Here is a 13,453-nt window from a genome sequence, read left to right on the forward strand (position 1 = left end):
CGGTATCACACGTCTCATTGAAAAGGATAAATTTAAGAAAGATTTTTTTCTTTAAAATAATGGAGCTCGATCTGGATAGCAGCTGGATTGAGTTAACTTGGGGCTTTACAGCAGCACTCCTGTCATTGATTATTGCACAAACAAATTAAACTTGATTGTAGGAACACCAAATATACCTGTCCACATGCCGAAAAGTAGTTTCTTCCGCAGAAATGTTCTGAAAAGTCATACGATTCGTTAACATTCGTAAAACTGTTAGAATGGTGTGCACCCATTACGGGCACATTGTAATATTCTGAATGTCCCAGTTCCGCAAATGTGGTATTTGAGTGGGCGATGGGAGCTGCATTTGTTACCTACAGACAACAAATGCGTGTTTCGAGAAACTGTAATTTAATCCAAAGGAGTTCTAGCGCCGGATTGTAACTCTGTAGTGGACTGAAAAAAGGGAAACTTATTCTGTCAATGGAAAAAAGTGATGGCTTTTGTTTTCCATATTTCAAAGAGTATGTATATCGTTACTGGGCTTTTTGAAAGAGGGAATAACAGTGGACAGACGTAATTATGCTATGTTGTTGAAATATTTGCGTAGTGTGTTGAAGCAGAGGAGACTAGAATGAGCATGCAAGAAAGTATTATCGCTTCAGCACAATGTGCACATGTACTGTCGATTATAATGGTGAAAGCGTACGAACTGAGCTTCAAAATAGTTCCCCAATCATCCCAATTCTAATATTTGGTCCCCACTATCTAATATCAAAAGATGGCTCAAAAGGAAGAAATATTCATGGAGTGGATCAGATAGATCTACTGCAAATGAGTATCATACGTGGGTGGAAATAAATTTATTTTGTGAGTGAATAAATATACAATCTAATATTCAGCATTATTCTGTAGCATCACATGTCAGAATTTTTTAATCTCTTCTTTTTTAAATTGTTTATCGTCCATGTTTCACTTCCATGCATGGCTACACTCCATACAAATACTTTCAAAAAGTACTTCCTGACACTTAAATCTATACTCGATGTTAACAAATTTCTCTTCTTCAGAAACGCTTTTCTTGTTATTGCCAGTCTACATTTTATATACTCCCTACTTCGACCATCATAACTTATTTTGCTTCCCAAATAGTCAAACTCTTTTAGTACTACTTTCGTTAATGTTCATCTTATATTCTCCTTTCAAGATACTGTCCATTCCGTTCAACTGCTCTTTCATGTCCTTTCCTGTCTCTGACAGAATTACAATGTCATCGCAAACCTCAAACTTTTTATTTCTTCTCCATGGATGTTAATTCCTACTCCAAATTTTTCTTTTGTTTTCTTTACTGATTTCTCAGTATACAGACTGAATAACATCGGGGATAGGCTACAATCCTGTCTCGCTCCCTTCTAAGCCACTGCATCCCTTTCGTGCCCCTCGATCACTGCCATCTGGTTTCTGTAGGAATTGTGAATAGCCTTTCGCTCCCTGTATTATACCCCTGCCACCTTTAGAATTTGAAAGATAGTATTCCAGTCAACAATGTAAAAGCTTTCTCTAACTCTACAAAATCTATACACGTAGGTTTCCCTTTCCTTAACCTGTCTTCTATGAGATGTCGTAGGGTCAGTATTGCCTCGCATGTTCCAACATTTCTCCGGAATCCAAACTGATCTTCCCTAAGGTCGGCTTCTACCGGTTTTTCCATTCTTCTCTACAAATTTCGTGTTATTATTTGGCAACCGTCACTTATTAAACTGATAGTTCGATAATTTTCACACCTGTCAGCACCTGCTTTCTTAGGAATTGGGATTGTTATATTCTTCTTGAAGTCTGAGGATATTTCGCCTGTCTCATACGTCTTGATCACGAGATGGAAGAGTTTTGTCGTGGCTGGCCCTCCCAAGGCTTTCAGTAGCTTTAACGGTAAGTTGTCTACTCCCGGGGCCTTATTTCGACTTAAGTCTTTCAGTGCTTTTTCAAATTCTTCAACCAGTATCATGTCTCCCTTCTCATTTTCCTCTACGTCCTCTTCCATTTCCATAATATTGCCGTCAAGTAAGTCGCCCTTGTATAGACCCTCTATATACTCCTTCCACGTTTCTGCTTTCCCTTTTTGATTAGGACTGGTTTTCCATCTGAGCTCTTGGTATTCATAAATGCGATTCTCTTTCCTCCAAAGAGCTCTTTAATTTTCCTACAAGTAATATATATCTTACCGCTAGTGATATTTGCTTCTACATCCTTACATTTCTTCTCTAGCCATTCCGGCTTAGTCCTTTTACACTTCCTGTCGGTCTCATTTTTTAGACGTTTGTATTCCCTTTCGCCTGCTTCACTTATTGCATTTTTATATTTTCTCATTTCCTCGATTAAATTCAATATCTGTGTTGCCCACAGATTTTTACTAGCCCTCGTCTTTTTACCTACTTGATCCTCTGCTGCTTTCAGCTTTCACTGTTTAATCCCGCAAAGCTTCTTCTGTTGTATTCCTTTCCCCTGTTCTTGTCAATCGTTCCCTAATGCTCCCTCTGAAACCCTCTACAGCCTCTGTTCCTTTCAGTTTATCCACGACCCATCTCCTTAAATGCTTACCTTTTTGTAGTTCTACAGTTTTAATCTGCAGTTCATAACCATTAATTTGTTTGTCAGAGTCCACATCTGCCCCTGGAAATGTCATACAATTTCAAATCTGATTCCTAAATGTCTATCTAACCCTTATATAATCAATCTGAAATATTCCGGTATCTCAAGGCCTCTTCCACGCATACAACCTTCTCTCATGACTCTTAAACGAAGTTTTATCTATGATTAAATTATGCTCTGTACAAAATTGTACCAGGCGGCTTCCTCTTTCATTGCTTTACCCCAATCCATATTTCCCTACTACTTTTCTTCCTCTCCCTTTTCCTACTATCTAATTCCAATTCCCAATGACTAATAAATTTTCAGCTCCCTTAACAATCTGAATACTTTCTTTTATCTCGTCATACACTTCGTCAATCTCCTCCTCATCTGCGGAGCTAGCTGGTGTATAAACTTGTACTACTGCGGTGGGTGTGGGCTTCGTGTCTATCTTTGCTACTATAATGCGTTCACTATGCCGTCCGTAGTAGCGTAACCGCGTTCCTATTCTTTTTACTCATTATTAAATATACTGCTGCATTGATCCTATTTGATTTTGAATTTATAACCTTGTATTCACCTGACCAGAAGTCCTGTACCTCCTGCCACCGAACTTCACTAATTCCCACTATATCTGGCTTCAATCTATCCATTTCCCTTTTTAAATTTTCTGACCTACCTGCCCGATCAAGGGATCTAACATACCACGCTCCGATCCGTAGATCGCCAGTTTCGTTTCGCCTGATGACGACATCCTTCTGAGTTGTCCCCGCCCGGATATCCGAATAGGAGATTATTTTACTACCGGAATATTTTTACCCAAGAGGATGGCATCATCGTTTAACTATACAGTAGAGTTGCATGCCCTCGGGAAGTATTACGGCTGTAGTTTCCTATTGCTTTTAGCCATTCGCAGTATCTTCAGAGCGAGGCCGTTTTGTTGATGTTACAACGCCAGATCAGTCAATCACCCAGACTGCTGCTGCAACTACTGAAAAGGCTGCTGCCTCTCTTTGGGAACCACACTTCCGCCTGGCCTCTCAACAGATACCCCTCCCTTGTGGTTGCACCTGCGGTACGGCTACATGGCGGGGGAGGATACGGGGGGGGGGGGGGGGGGGAACAAACAATTGTTCCGGAAAAAAATTTAATCTTCATTGTAAGGCGGCAAGATTTCGTTGCCGTTTATTTAATATTCTTGTAGATTTATATTTATATTAGATCACTGTTTACAATGTGTTGAGAGGTAATGTTTTTGTAACATAACTGGGATTCGTCTCCAGCAGCGCAAACATAGACCCTGTGTGTCCAGGAGGGAGCGGAACTTCTCTCCAGAGATCGACTGACAGCAGTTCCCTGCTGGGAAAGACGGTTCCCTCCAGGCACCGAGCTAGAAACATTGCTGGCGAGAGCCACAGTGGAGAATCTGGTGGTCATATTTTAAGAAGTGTTGCTTTCGACACAGTGAGAGCGTGAAGTCGTTTCTCCATGACAGAGCTGTTGTACTGTTTGCTCGATTGAAATTCTTTAGCGTTCTGTGGAGTCTGTCACACATTAAAGTGCTTCTTTGTGAGAGAAAACTTGAGTCGAATTTCTGTTCCTGGCTAGTAAGCAAACAGAACGCGTGATTCATGTTCTGTCTTGTATTGGGTAATTTCAGCCCTAGGAGTATTCGGACTGCGTGTTGCTTTGACTGTGTAGGTGCACAATTGCAAATGCACCACTGCATCATCTGCATAGAGGCCAACGCCTCACCGAACAGATCATGAGAGCAGTACACCTGCTTTCTGTACTTCAATAAGTGATATGCGCGTTCCTGTTCGGCAGGTAGGGAAACACTCACAGCACATGTGTTGAATCCCATTCTCTTGCCCAATGATCCCACTCAGTGTGCAGGTCTGCTCTTTCTCGCCACTAAGCAGTATCAGCCAACTCTGTGTCCGCCCGTTAATGCGGAGGAAGGCATGGTATCAAGGAAGTCAAAGATACGGAATCACAGTTATTGAACTATATGAAAAAAGACGTAAATTATTCACAAACTACGGTGCGTACACACCTTATTCAACATGAAAACGTCACTTCAGGTATTCGGATTTAGGTTAAGATATGTTCGATATGCCTGCCATCATTGGCGACTATGTGACGCAGACGAATAGCGAAATTCTGCATGACCCGCTAAAGTGTCGGAACATCGATTCTGTCGATGACCTCGTGAATGGCTGTTTTGAACTCAGTAATCGCTTTGGAGTTATTGCTGTCGTTAATATAGCCCCACAAAAAGGAGTCGCATGTGTTCAGATTCGGAGAATATGTCGGTCAATCGAGGCCCATGCCAGTGGCCTCTGGGTACCCCGGAACCAGAATGCGGTTCCCAAAGTGATCCTCCAGGATATCAAACACTCTCCTGCTTCGATGGGGTCGAGCTCCGTTCTTGCATGAACATCATCTTGTCGAAATCAGGGTCTATTTAGATAATGGGGTGAAATCATATTCCAAAACCTTCACGATTATTCCATGACTGGACATTGAACATCACAGTCACCCCTTGAATGTGAAGAGACTTCTCGGTCGCGAAATGCAGATTCTCAGTCCCCCAAATGCGCCAATTTTGTTTACTGACGAATCCATCCAAATGAAAGTGTGCTTCGTAGCTAAACCAAACCACGCGCATACATATACTAATTCCCATCATGCTACGCGGCCAACCATGCAGTTTGAGCGCCCTAACGCATACCGTTCAGAAGCTACGACGATTTTATTTCACATAGTTTAATAATTGTCACTCTGTATGTTCTCCTAATCTCTAAATTACATACAGGGTAGAATCCGAGGTTTTGTATTTCATATTTATACAATTTTTCGTACTCTACATGTTTTTTGAGAGTAAATAATATACGGTATTTACATTGTGATTCACACTAGTAGCATCCCGTTTGGAATGATTGTTCTGATGCGTTAAACTTCGGTTTATAGAAACGCCTGAGTGTAGGTTGTCAAAGGCAGGGTCATCTTAATCATTTGTAGTCGTGAGAATTCTGTTGTGGAGAGGACATTAAGAACCAAAAATACAGACGCCATATCTTACATACAACACAGGGTTTTAAATAGAATAATGTTGACCCTGCCAGGATAGTTCACAAAATCAGAGTTTTTGAAAGTAGTTGGGGACTTATCCTTTCAGCATAAATTTGTTGCTGTCAGAGTGTGTAGGAAAGCTGGCCACTAGTCAGTTATAAAATTAGATTTCAATTGTATAGAACTACAACTAACTTGGTCACAGTTGCAGTTATGTTCTATAATTCACGTAGAACAATTATTGATATATGTTTTGCGGTTTGTTTCTTTTCGGAATTTTTGAAGTGGAATCTGGCTCCACACATTTTTTTCCAATGGTGTTTTTTGTTTTGGAGGTTATGTTAGTACAGAAATTCGTATAGCTCAAGATTAGAGAAAGTTAGAATGCTGTAATGTGTCAGTACATATAGGTACTATCAGCCACATTTGAAGTCCAGATAGTGAGTCGTACTTTATATGTTTTATGATTACTCTCATTATATTTATGTACGTGAGGAGAGTTGGAAGATGTGTCACTGCTGAGACGAAGTAAAGCATGTAACGCCAGTGAATAGAATAAATCAGGAAACGGCGACCACCTGGCACAAAAACGCTAAGTACAGAAAAATATTTTGCGTGATGTGGACAGTATCATTCTGGCTGGATGGGCAGCTTCAGAAAACGAGTTGCAATGTGCAGACGATACCGATTATAATAATGCAGTGGGGGAGAGTGGGGGGCGGGGGGGGGGGGGGGGTGCACTCAGATGCCAAAGAAGGGAGACGTAGGCACGTGGGGATGATCCGTAACTACCAGGTAGATGAGTGGACGGGTCCTATAGCCTAAAAGACACCGAGGAGAAATTTTTGTAGGTCACCATCATCCATGTTAGTTCTATAGAAAAACAGCGCCTTGAAATGTTTAATCGGGAACAGGCAGGATCACCAGAGCGAAGACTTCAGCTCACCGGTTTAAGTGGAGCCAGAGAAACATCAGTAGAAAGATAAGGAATGACGCACTGCGCATTCTCGATTACTTAGGAGGGATGAAGCAAGACAGAGCAACAACCGCAACACGTTTACAGACAAAAATCGAAAATCTTGATAAAGTAATACAGGAAAGACAGAAACAGATAAAGAAAGTGGGACAAGAAACGGGAAATAAAATTGTACAGATGGAAAACCAAATGATGGTGCTCCATACTGAGTTAAAACGGAAATCTTGGAGGCTAGGAAACAGGCGAAGAATGTCAAAATTATCGCAAGAGGTGCTAACCGAATTGCACAAGAGACCCGCGAGGAAACTCGGAGTATTACCAAAGCTGGGAAAACGGTGTTAAACAAAATTCAGACCGAATAAAGAAACTGGAAGGAGACAGAACAGCATTTAGGCCAACTGACGGCTGAAACTCGAGACACGAAATAGAAGGATATAGAGAAACGTCCAGAGAAGAGACTCCCTCAGCCGCGCGGGATTAGCCGAGCGGTCTCAGCCGCTACAGTCATGGACTGTGCGGCTGGTCCCGGCGGAGGTTAGTGTCCTCCCTCGGGCATGGGTGTGTGTGTTTGTCCTTAGGATAATTTAGGTTAAGCAGTGTGTAAGCTTAGGGACTGATGACCTTAGGAGTTAAGTGCCATAAGATTTCACACACATTTGAACATTTTTGACAGACTCCCGCAAATCTTTGAGAGAAAAGAATCCTCTGTGGAATCAGAGTCAAATGTACAGGAAATGGACACGCGTGGACGCGCTGTCATGAATACAGAAGCAGACAATGTGACCTCGACATAACGTGCCAGTGGTATTTGGCGATAGTAAATGTTCGGCGTACAGGGATCTGACAACTGTCAGAAGCTAACTCATAAAGTGAAAGTCCGATTTCGATGTGCCCACACAATTCTGAACCGATACGAGAATCGGGAATCAAAGCACCACCAAAACGGCATTCCATTACGAAGATGTGACCCGAGCATCACGGATGAGTGGGCCACAGCACCAGGTGGAGGAAGCACGCGTCCTTGAGAGACACACGAAGAACTGTGACTGACAGACAAGACACCGAAGTGGAGTTTCACTATGAACTTTACCTCTCAGTTAGCAAGTTACAGCACTACAAGGAAGACGGGAACAGTCTACATCCTCTCACATTCCTAGAGAAGTTCGAGGATGCTTTACCTTCATACTGGCCAGCGCAGAAAAAGTTAGATTATGTGCACACCTAGAAAGTGTGATCGCAGATTTCATATGAAAAATATCAAAAAACATGCACAACATAAAACGAGTTTACACAGGCGTTCTTGACTTGCTACTAACCACGCACCACCCAAAACACAATAAACACGAGCTTGTGATACACAGAAATATGAAGTCTTCTGGATTTAAAAAATGGCTCTGAGCACTATGGGACTTAACATCTTAGGTCATCAGTCTCCTAGAACTTAGAACTACCTAAACCTAGCTAACCTAAGGACATCACACACATCCATGCCCGAGGCAGGATTCGAACATGCGACCGTAGCAGTCCCGTGGTTCCGGACTGCAGCGCCTAGAACCGCTCTGGATTTAAAAGCCTGGTAAAGTTTTTGAATCAGATGACTAAGGAGATCAGTGCCTGCTGTACCGTGTAGCGACTGCGACATCATCCGCTTATGCTTCACAATGCCTCCGCTGCCACATGAACAAGTATTGACAGGCAGACGTGGGGACTACGTCGAAGCATTCAGGGAAATTTTCCTTGAGGAAGAATTAGTGCTGAATGAAGAACAGGCATTTAGCAAAAGACAGCGAGAGGCAAACTTTGAACAACCGTGAAATTACAATAACCAGGGCAATTTTAAGAAGTCAAACAGCTGGAAAGCTAACGAGAGCAGGCCACACCTTAACATTCCACAATTGCGGAACCAGAACGACAATGGGCGGAACTGGAATGGCATTCAACGAAATAATGGGTCGCATTTTCAGTGTAATGAGACTGTGCAAAATGAGACGCAGTTAGCGGCTCAGATCATGGAGGTCAGTTCAGCGAACCTTGGCTGCGCACAGCGGTAAGAAGGAAGGCAGGTTTGATTAGAAAGCGAAGAGGGCAAGACTTCAAACAGACCTGCAACGGAAATCAGAAGCAGTCATCTGCAAATGTTAGACTGCGATGGCATTTCAGATATATTAATAGAGGTAACTGCGACAAAGAGCAACCATGACTCGTATCGTAACTGATCATGCAAAGCTCAGATGGTGAGATCATACTGGGGGCAATTTTAGATTGTGGCAGTCAGCTGTTAGCTCCGAAGAATGATATAACACAGGTTATCTATATATATATATATATATATATATATATATATATATATATAAAAGAAGAAGACTCCCAAATTAAATGTTCAGAAAACCAAAATGCGTGGCGCGCGATATTAGGAAAATCTATTGAGATCAGTAGGCAAACCAGATTGGAATTTACATGCCAAGGGCACAGGTTAGAAGCACACTTCTTCTTGGTATGTACATTAGGCACAGGAATAGTTATAGGACTGGACTTCTTGAGTGAAAAGAAAGCAGTAATGGACACGGTGACACTAGGAGTGAACGGTGATGTCAATACTCGGTTTGAGGGGCAAGTTACGAAGGGAAAGATTCCTTCGAGCCGCCTCAAAATGGAGAATGAGAACACGGTTAAGACTTACTCGACCAGCGTCCGAGGTATAACAGGCGAAAAAATGCGACAGATGGGGACAAGGTGTCACTGTTAGACATTCTCCAGGATATAGACGTGAAATTAGCCGAGCTTACAGGGATGACAGAGACTGAGATGTCGGAACTGAAGTATTCTTGTCAAAAACGTGGTTCTATTAAGAAATTCCATTTGACGGTTTAGTGTACAAACACAGAAACCTTTCCGAATGCCGCCATATTCAATCCCACTAGGTTACCGAAAGGTTTCTCTGGAGCTGCACAAGTACACAGTACAACGCTACTGCCATCGATAAGAGTGTTAAAAACAAACACCCGCCGGAGTTGATCAAGGCTCTAGTGGATTTCCCACCGGGCACTCGGCTGCAACACAAAGCAATTGTGAAGCAAGCACTCCGCAATGCCCGTGTTATAGGACACAGACGAAAAGCAAAGGCTGACAATACGGCAACAGTTAGGAAATTTCACATTGAACTAATGGTTCTCCCGAAAGCCCATCGGTTGTCGCATCATCTTTACTGACATGATCTGCCCGTCTTTTACTAAACATACTTGTGCATATCGTGCAGTTTTACTGCAAAAAAGGATGGCCAGGTGAATCTCATAATTATGTAAGTGTAGCGGAAATTTCAGTTATCGGTAATCAATTCAAACTACTAATGTACGAAATGGGTCAAAATGATAAGCTTACGATGGAACACGACGATTTAACTCCCAGTTAAAACAGTGGACATATATTCTAATTTACATTATTAGTAATGGTCAATGTTCAAAAGATGATACTGGAGAAAGCAACGGCTGGCGGAGTTTCCAGATGAGCACATTTTACGTACCATGAGGGCCAAGTAGGGCAGCGCAGACATGGCAACTCCGGCGATGGCCCATTCGACGCAGGCCGCTATCTGGCGCAGGCATGTGGGGTGTACCTCGACGCTCTGCAGGTTGGCAACACTGAAGCTGATTGTTGTGCTAAACTGCATCACCATTATCATCGCCACGAGGGCTGGACCAGCGATGTCCACTGTGAAACAAGCACAACTACTGCCAGCAGCAATGTAATGCCATACAAGTGTCGCAGCCGTATGATGAGGACACTTCCAAGAAAAAAAGCAAGCAACTCCTCAAGTGTAAATAAGAGTATCTTACAGCACTGAGTGCTATTCATAGCTAAATTACTTAAATTCATAATTTAATATACTATTGTCAAGATGATTGCATTATCCGGCTGTGTACCGAGAAGAATATCAACAGTCAATAAACCAGGAAAGTCTAAGTAATCAATATACATTTTCTTTAATGCATTCGTTTCTCACCACTCATCAGATATTAACTATGCCACTGAGTTTCTGAATTTACTAACTTAATCAAACTGAATGAGATTTTCACTCTGAATTTAATCACCATCAACCATTTGACATATACTGCTTGATAATGTCCTCCTCCAGGATTTTCCATACTTTTCTAATGTCATGTACCCACGTGCCTATTGGTAGCTGTTTTTGATGTGTCGACAGAAGTGCCGACACAGTGCTATTTTGAGGGGGCCGATAGGCACGCTATCTAACGCAGACGGGCGTGAATTCTGGAACAGGATAACTATAGAATGGTAGCAAGAAAAGTACGTAGCTGCTTTATACTTAAATTTAATGACTCCTTGTGATACATCTCTCTTGACTATACAAATGCGACTCGTAAGATACATGCACTGTTACAATTGGCGCCTTGCTAGGTCGTAGCCATGGACTTAGCAGAAGGCTATTCTAACTGACTCTCGGCAAATGAGAGGAAGGCTTCGTCCGTATTGTCGCTAGCAATGTCGTCCGTACAACTGGGGCGAGTGCTCTATCGTATATCGAGACCTGCCTTGTGGTGGCGCTAGGTCTGCGATCACACAGTGGCGACAGGCGGGTCCGACATGTACTAAATGGACCGCGGCCGATTTAAGCTACCACCTAGCAAGTGTGGTGTCTGGCGGTGACACCACAGTTTTGGTCTTCTATCCCCTCTTAGAACCAATTGAAATAATTGTTTTGGGCTATCATCAATTCCCCTGCTACATGTCTCACCTACCTACATTTTATTTTCATCACAAAATTATGTCTCAAACTCCAGCCTGTCCCCTTCTCCACTTGTTTGTTTTCATGTCCCTTCTAGTAATTCCCAATAATACATCTATACATCTTCCCCTCAGAAACTACAGGGTTTTGAAAGATTTCGCATTAACATTTAACATAAGTGAAATTGGTACTGCACGCTGATGGTAAACTTTACGTTTCGGACACATCGAAAACCAAAGTTTCAAAAACTGTTCAAGTTACCAAAGGACTTGAGATAATTTTTATTCTTCTGTTTCTTTCGTTTGCTAGCAATGTATCCAAATATTAGCAAAACCAAGGTGATTCAGGTATCATTTCCTCTGCAGTCTCTTAGTTTAGGAACCTTGACGCTTCTTTTAGAGCTGCTAATAACAGTTTCTGTTGCGAGTTAATTATTCTCCTATGTCTTGCTGTTAACTGTTGCGCAAGTTGTTGATATATACTTTCGATGTATCTTTTTTCAAATTAAACTGTAGTAATCACCCTTTGCTCAGTCAGTCGGCTGTATTTTGTCCAGGCATGTTGTATGTGAATGAATTGAATTAAATTGCACTCCTTCAAACGTCACCAAATAGTAAACCAGAATTTATCAAGAGGTTATGGGCCCAGATAACTCAAGTAGCAAACTGGATAGGCTTTCTGTCAGTTTTATAAAGGAGCTCACAAACAGTTCAGTGACGTACTGCATGTCAACAAATAGTCCGAAGCAGCACCAATTTGTTGTTAGTAAATGAATGTCGTGGAACTATTTTATTATCAGTCGAAGTATATAAGAAAGGTTATTTACGTGCTTTTAACTTAACACATAGTAGTTTTAGTCTGATATCTATATATTCTATTATCTCGCAGTTGGAACTTTTTTCAGACGATAATCATCGAAATGACAATAACGTGTCTTGATGCTTTAAACTACACATAGCATTGAAGTCAGTGAAGTTATATTCAGTAGCAACCGGACAGGAAACTTACAGGAAGAGAAACTGAACGACATTTCTCGTACTGAGAAACGCCTCGGAGAATAAATTTTTATAGGTTAGAATGTCAGCAGCAACATAACCAGCAAAGAGTGAATTGCAAGTCTGCTAGCCAAATTCTTCAAAAATTAGAAAAGCTGTGTGGGGAAGAGATCAGATTTAACAGCGTAGGTTTGCAGAGAAATTTATTCAGTTACAAATACGATTCTGGTAAGTCGGTTACTCAAAACTCTATTTAGATTCAAGAATACGAGGATGATTAAGCAGCAGAAGGCGAATCTCAGAAAGAGAGGTGGTTTATTTCTCGAATTGTCGTAATGTTGTCGTCGAAACTTCACTTACGTAGTGCATGGGATAAGGTAGCAGCATCCAACAAAAATTTCGTCTCATAATTTGAACGTTTGCGCCTGCAAGAAAACAGATCAAAGGAGACAGAACCGTCAAACATATGCCACGATGCTTTTATCTCAAAACAAAATAAATAGTTTGTCAAAGCAAGTCAGCAGGAAAAGTTTACGATTCAATGTTTTACATGCGGCGAAAATTTGTATGTAAAGAAATATCGCAGGAATAAAACACGTGCGAAACATTTGGCATATTATAGACAAAATTATTCATGTAACAACTGAAAACTAAAGGGTCATTTTGCCATGAATGCCCACACGCAACATTAAAAAGAAATGCGACAAGTGAAAATCCCGACAATTAATAATCTAAAGGTTTCAAACTTCAAGCACTAGTCACCGTTGGATTATCTATTGTCACGTAAATGACATAAATTTGCACTCAGATCCGGAAAATATTTGTAGCAAGATTTTGGCATTACGTAACACAAAGGTTAAAAGGGGCTGATTAATAAATTACGTAAAATTAAGTCAATGCAGGAAAATGTTGACTGTTGATGCTACTGAATTAGAAGCAACTGTAGTGAGAGATCTCGAATTAGAGGCTTTCGATGGAGAGCAGTATCACTTTTTCAAATTTTATTTACACGTCTAGTTCCGTAGGACCAAATTCAGGAGAAAATCTCCAAGG

Source organism: Schistocerca americana, chromosome 3 (assembly GCF_021461395.2).
Source record: "Schistocerca americana isolate TAMUIC-IGC-003095 chromosome 3, iqSchAmer2.1, whole genome shotgun sequence".
NCBI lineage: Eukaryota > Metazoa > Arthropoda > Insecta > Orthoptera > Acrididae > Schistocerca > Schistocerca americana.